This window comes from Triticum dicoccoides, chromosome 5B (genome assembly GCF_002162155.2).
Source record: "Triticum dicoccoides isolate Atlit2015 ecotype Zavitan chromosome 5B, WEW_v2.0, whole genome shotgun sequence".
NCBI lineage: Eukaryota > Viridiplantae > Streptophyta > Magnoliopsida > Poales > Poaceae > Triticum > Triticum dicoccoides.
The window spans coordinates 292,864,617-292,871,624 of record NC_041389.1 but is presented as its reverse complement, the minus strand read 5'-3'; the positions used below and the strand labels follow the sequence as shown (position 1 = coordinate 292,871,624).

General features: G+C 57.4%; 1 pseudogene; it reads right to left on the bottom strand.

Moving 5' to 3' along the window:
* Nucleotides 1-1,003: 1,003 nt before the first annotated feature.
* LOC119309412 lies at nucleotides 1,004-1,876 on the bottom strand (annotated as a pseudogene).
* Nucleotides 1,877-7,008: the final 5,132 nt, after the last annotated feature.

Sequence of the window (7,008 nt, the reverse complement as noted above, 5' to 3'; positions counted from 1 at the left end):
AAAAGGGTATTCAGACGCAGATTTTGCGGGGGACAAAGATGATAGAAAATCCATGTCAGGATACGTATTCACCCTCGCTGGGGGAGCTATTTCGTGGAAAAGCTCCAAACAGTCGATAGTTGCATCATCCACGATGTATGCAGAATTCATTGCATGCTTCGAAGCCACGGGGCAGGCGATATGGCTAAAGAAATTTGTACCCGACTTGAAAGTGGTAGATTGTGTTCACAAACCACTAAAGATGTACTGCAACAATCAGCCCGCGGTATTTTACGCTCACAACACAAGTCGAGTAATGCTGCCAAAACAATAGAGATAAAGTATTATGTTGTGAAAGATAAAATCCAGGATCAAACTATAAGTCTCGAGCATATAAAGACAAAAGATATGCTTGTGGATCCGCTAACGAAAGGCTTACCACCCAATGTGTTCAAGGAACACTTAGCCGGCATGGGTTTAAGGGAAAGCCTTATGATTCCTGGATAAGCCCAAAAGGAACAGAATTTGTTTCTGAACAAAACGTATGTTGTAGCTGAATGATTCTATCGGCAATTTAGTTGTGATGATGAAACATGCTCTATGTACCAATATGTGATGAAATAAATAAAATAGAAAGTATAAGGTTAAAAGTAAAGTTGAGATCAAGGGAGAGAATGTTAGGTTGATCTCCTCTCGATCGAGCCCAACGGCTCGACGGGCCCTTGACCCGCGCCCTGATCGGGGGCGCCCAACCAAACCATGGTTGGTGGGCCCCTGTGACCCGTGCTATATAACAGAGGTGGGGGCAGGGGCACGACTCACGATGTTGAACGCTGCCACAAACCCCACCGAACACTCCCTACCGATCTAGGGTAAGCGCGGTGCTCACAGGAAGCACACCACCGCCGCCATCTCTGTCCACGTCGCCGTCACCACACCACCATGGCTGGCGCTGGATCGAGCTCATCCGCACCAGGAGAAGATAGGTTACCGGATCTACTAGCTTACTCTGATCCAAGGTCTATCACCCGTATCCCCAGGTCTTGATGAACACCTTCTCTGTGCGACCGACGTCCATGTTGCTGGGCCAAACCCTAAGGGTCCTGAGCTTGGTGTCCCTGTGCAGGCCAGGAACCATGTCGCACACCACACTCAAATCCACGATCCTCCTCTCCAGAAGCCAACCGTTGTCACTCGACCTGCCCTCCTGGCGTAGCCAGAGCTGCAGCTGTTTCTCGCCGTCGGTCACCAAGCAAAGCCGTCCATCTGGCGTCTCCCCGATGCGGTACTTGCAGGATCCGCATGCCATAGCGTCCGGCACCAGCAGGCAGGAGAACTTCAGTGTGGCAGGGTCCAGCACGAGCAGCCGCCAAGAGTTGCAGATGTGCCAGTAGATCTTCCCGCCGGCGTGCACGCAGCGTCCCTCGAACCAATAGGGATCAAACTCGACCACGACATCCTCGTCCCGCGGGAGCGCGCGCCAGCTGCAGTCGCCGTTGTCGACGGACGCCACTCAGGCGCGAGGGTGCCCGCCGTCGATGGAGAAGCAGACAACCTCACAGCAGAGCTTTCCCGGGGGATCATCTTCTTGGGGAACTCGTCGGCCGGCTCGAAAAGTAGGAGGCCTTGATGCGAGTTGAAGAGGAAGAAGCGGAAGGCGTCCGGAGCAAAGTCGAGGGAGAGGCGAGGGGAGGAGGCGTCGAGGGGAACGAACACGGCGGGGGTCGGCGAGGGAGAGACGGCGGAGAATGCTGCCGACGTCGAAGTCGGCGAGGACGTCGATCGAAGCTTTCGCGGCCTTGGCCTGTGGCTCCATCGGCGGTGGGGGAGGAACCGAGGTGGAGGAAGGTGGGATTTTTCTGGATTTGGTCTTCTCGCCTCTGTTCTTCCGCGCCATTGGTGCGGTTGGCGGAGGGTTCTGGAGATCGACGTGGGTCTCCCTCTGGTTTTTGTGACGTTGGCTTTGGCTTTTCGGAAGAAAGCCAACTTTCAAATTTTGAGATTCCCGCCTGGTTTCCCTTGTTTCGAAAAGTAAAGCACAAGTTTAGTACTAAAATAAAATGAGTACTCTACTTAGAGCATGGTTTAATAGTGTAGCCCACTGCGGGTGTTGCCATGTCATATATAGCCACCACTTAGAGCATCTTTAACAGTGCAAATCGGGTCATCTGATAAAACAACCACTAATTTACGGGACAGAGACTTATTTGCCGGGTCAGAATAGATCTCGTATATTCGTCCATCCCTAAAATTCTTTTTAGGGATCCTCCCAACCGCGACCCATTTTCTCCATATCTACGGGATTTGAGCTCTTTTTGCATGGACTTGCAAAGCATAGAAACGGTTGGTGGGAGGGAAGTTTCAGCTCCCGCCATGGTCTCCCCCGAGCGCGACCTTGCCGAAACGCCTCGACGTCGGCCACCACCAAACCCTAGCTGTTGCCGCTGCTGGAGCTACCCCGCTTACTGTCGCCGTTTCTCAAGTCGTGAGGTGCTCTGCCGCCGCCGGCACCTGTTGGCGTTCTGGGAACGGGGGTCCCCAGACTTGCCTGCCTGCGGCCTGCGGCGTGGCTCAAAGGGGGGCCCAACACAGCCCATCTTCATCAACACAAGCTCAAGACCCTCGCGAGGGGCCAAGCCTCGCGGGGCGGACGACAAGGAGCTTCCTCAGGCACGGCCTTGTCAGGCTGGCTCACGAGGAGGCGGAGAGTTCAAGGCAGGGTACCTCGCGAGGTGCCCATGACGCAAGCCATGACGACCAAGGGCGCCAGTCGAGCGCCAGCCTGCGCAGTGTCCTCCTTTCCTCTTTGGTGCAAAGGGAGCAGGCACGGGCGAGAGCATCAAGCAAAGGCATCCATTTCGGTGCAACAAGACCAAGACCAGCCCAACGGCAAGAAGGAAGTCATTGTGGAGCCCAAGCAGGCGTCACCACCAGAGCCTTTGACAGGCGAGGACCAACTTTAGTCAGGATAAGTGTACCCGCTGTTCCCCTTCAAAATGGCCAATTGTTGGCGCCCTTTCCGCTCAATATTTGGGAAGAGGCCCAGGGCCTTCGCCTATAAATAGGACTAGCCACCCCCAGGGTAGAGGCAATCTGGACCTGACCTAGCAATCCGGATCCTCACCGAGAAACCAGTAGATAGAGCGATTGAGCTCCTCCTAGCAGTTCGTCGCACCAGCCAAGAACAGACCCTCGCGAGGCTGTTCTTCCTTGTATTGTTCATCACCAGCCCGAGAGGCAATCCACCACACCACACACTGGAGTAGGGTATTACACCACAATGGTGGCCTGAACCAGTATAAATCTTGTGTCTCTTGTGTTGTTCTGTTTGGTAGTTTAGATCCTAGCGATTCGGCGAAGAGAAGGCAGGCAGAGGATTAAATCTCTGCGCGCACCCCAGTGTTCGAACCTCAAGGGTCTGCCGGAACCTGAAATCCGACATTTGGCGCGCCAGGTAGGGCTGCGCCGGAATTTGCCTTCCGTCATCTTGTTCTTCTCCGACCACCGCATCCATGTCTGACGCTCGTCGGGCTCGCGCCGAGCGCCGAGCCGCCCTCGCTTCCCACGTCGCCCAGACGGCTCCTGTCGGGGGGCGCCCTCGTCGTTCCCCGTCACCTGCCGTCAACGCCGCCACCGGCCCGGCGGGGAACGAACAACAAGCGTCGTCCCAGCATCCATCCATGAGGCGGGACGGCCGCACTGCCACACCCTCGCTCACCCCCGCTGGTTCTTCGTCACGCGCGCCCCGCGCGGCCATGGAGGCCCGAGCTGCGCTCATCGCGGCAAACGAGCTCCCGCGCTACCGCCCCATCGACGACGTCTATGAAGAGTGGCTCGACCGAGTCGCCGAGCTCGTCCGTGCCGCCGGGGGCTCCCCCGTGCCGTCCTTCTCGCTGCACCGCGCCCCGCCCTGCGCGGGCAATGAAGCTCCTGGGGCGCCCCAGCCACCTCCTCCTCAAGAAGGCGCCCTGGCCCCAAGGTGCGCGGCCCCTGGGCGGAACCCACTCCATCAAGCGCCAGCGCGGCAAGAGCAGAGTTGCCAAGAAGTCCCTCGCCCTCGAGAAGCTGCCCGAGCACTCCCTGCTCCAGCACATCAAGACCCTGTGCTGCCCCCAGCCGCGGCACATGGCGACCCGCAGGACCAAGCTCTTCGTCGCCCAAGGCCTCCTCTGGCCACAGCGGGATGCCGCGCCATCACCTCCGAGCTGCGCAGCGTCGCGTGGCCCGACAAGTTCAAGCCAGACCTGCCTCCTCGCTACGACGGCACGGCTGACCCTGCAAAGTTCCTCCAGCTGTACGAGTTGGGCATCGAGGCTGCCAACGGAGACGAAAAGGTCATGGCAAACTGGTTCCCCATGGCGCTCAAGGACGGAGCCCGCACCTGGCTCCTGAATCTGGCCCCAGGCACGATCTCCTCCTGGGACGAGATGCGCACCCGCTTCATCGCCAACTTCCAGGGTACTCGCGACCGGCCACCCGCCGTGAGCGACATGCGCTGTATCAAGCAGCAACCAGGGGAAACCCTGCAGAAGTACATCCAGCGCTTCAACAACGCGCGCCTCAAGATCCCCAAGGTGACGGAGGAGGCCATCATCTCAGCCTTCTCCGACGGTGTGCGCGACGTCAAGATGAAGGAGGAGCTGGCGATGCATGAAGATCTGTGCACGTCCTTGGAGCTTTTCAACTTGGCGACCAAGTGCGCCAGGGCTGAGGAAGGGTGTCTCTCCCTCCTCGAGCTGCCTGCCGCAGACCCAGAAGAGAAGAAACCCAAGGCCAAGGATGTGAAGCGCAAGGGGGCTGCCGTGCTCGCGGCAGAGCCAGACACCAAGCGGGGCAGAGATCAGCCCGAATCCTCCAAGGGCAGTCGGTACTACGTGTACCATGACCTCCACACCCACAACACCAATGAATGCCAAGAGCTCCGGGCCATGCGTGAAGGAAGGGTCGGTAGACGTCCCGACCGCAGCGACCGGGGCTACGGCCGAGGAGGAGGAAGGAACGCAGGACGTTGGGAAGACCGCGGCCCACGCCAAGGGTGGCGCGACCAACCTCGCGAGGATCGCTGGCAGGACCCGCCTCGCGAGGGAGGCTGGAGGGATCAGCCTCGCGAGGATCGCCTGCAAGGGAACGCAGGCCTCCCTCCGCTGCCGCCGCAGCCAAGGAGAAATGAAGACCGTCATCAGGACGAGGGGGCTGGGGGCTTCCAGGAACCACGTGCAATCGCCTGCATCCTGTGTGGAGCTCACGCCCCAACCTCTCAACGCATCTTCAAGCAGTTCGCTCGCGAAGTGAATGCAGTCCTCCCCAAGCTCGAGGCCGCGCGCCCTCTGAGGTGGTCAGCATGCGCCATCACGTTCAGCTCAGCAGATCAGCTCAAGTGCGCGGCCACAGCCAGAGTCCTCCCGATGCTTTGTTCCCCAATCATCAGCAACGTGTTGGTCACCAGGACCCTCATCGACGGCGGGGCAGGGCTCAACATCCTGTCCGTGGAAACGTTCAACAATCTCCAAGTGCCCTACAGCCAGCTTCAGCCAACCAAGCCTTTCTCCGGAGTCACCGACGGCTCCACGGTCCCGATTGGGCAGGTCCGCCTTCCTGTCACCTTCGGGGCACGCGACAACTACCGCACCGAGCTCATCGACTTCGACGTCGGCCACATTCGCCTACCGTACAATGCCATCCTCGGGTACCCGGCGCTGGCCAAGTTCATGGCCGTAACCCACCACGGCTACAACGTCCTCAAGATGCCAGGAAGTGGCGGGGTCATCACGGTGCCCTGCAAAGAGAGAGACGCAGTGTGCTCCCTGGAGCGAGCCTTTCAGGCCGCATCACTGGAAGACCCAGACCGCGGAAGCAGGAGGCTTCCCAAGGCCGCCCTCAAGAAGAAGAAGACATCATCCGACCCAGCTCCTCAGGAGGCAGGCCCCTCAGGGCCCGTGCTTGCTCAGGGGTAGCCTCCTTCCATGGCATAGGGAAGCGCGCCCGGCGCCCTCCTCAGGCAGGGCTCGGGGGCTCTCCCTTGGAGGGCCGCCGACCTCGCCAAGGTCACGAGGGAGGCGCTTGGGCACCACGTGGAGGCGTGTTTCGAAGCACGTTTCCCTCAAGAAGGAGCAAGGCAAGGAGGTCCAAACCCTCAGGAGTTCGTCAGCAAGGCCATTCAGGAGCTACAGGAGTCAAGGGTCATGAGAGGCAGCCGCCGCTTACCCGTTGTGGCCCCCCATCCAGACGAGGATGGTGGGTTGCGCGTCTGCATCGACATACCGGGGCTCAATCGAGCCGCGTCTCAGGAGTACCTCTGGCCCTCGCAAGTGGGACGCTGCGAAGGTCCGCCCCACAGCTACGTTCGCATGCCTTATGGCTTGCCGAACGCGGCTGTTGCGCACCAACGCCTCATGAGGGCCATCCTGGAGGCTCAAGAGGTCAGGCGTTCCGCAGCCCTGGTGGAGATGGAGATGGCCCGCGAGGAGCCACCAGCGCCTCTGGAGCCTCCTGAGGCCCATGGGCCTGGGGGCTCATGAGGATCGGCTCCCGCAGCCCAACGAGTCTGCTACACCAACTGTCACATCCCTAGCTGCTGGTAGTGCTCTAGGCTAGCTTCATGTTTGCATCATGTTTAAATTTTTGCCTAAAATTGAAATGGGGATGTTCAAACCCTAGCATTAAATCAACTCAACTAGGGTGAATTAAAATCTTTTCAATAAACCCAAAAGGTTCCTAAGAAAAGTTCATGATTTCTGGTTAAGGTGGAAACCTCTGCCAAAAATGATGATTATATTCTTAGGTCATTTTTGGATTTTTGAATTAAATCATATTGTATTTGACTTTGGGCATTTAAATACTATAAATAATTTAAATGCTCAAATAAATGTTGGAAATTGATAAGGGTCACTGAAATAATTCAGAAAGTACCCATAATTATTTCCAGGATTTTATAAAATGATTTGATATTTTAAAACAAATCAAAAACAAATTGCAGAAATAGAAAAATATAAAACAGAATAGAAATAAAAGAGAGGAGAGAAACCTTAC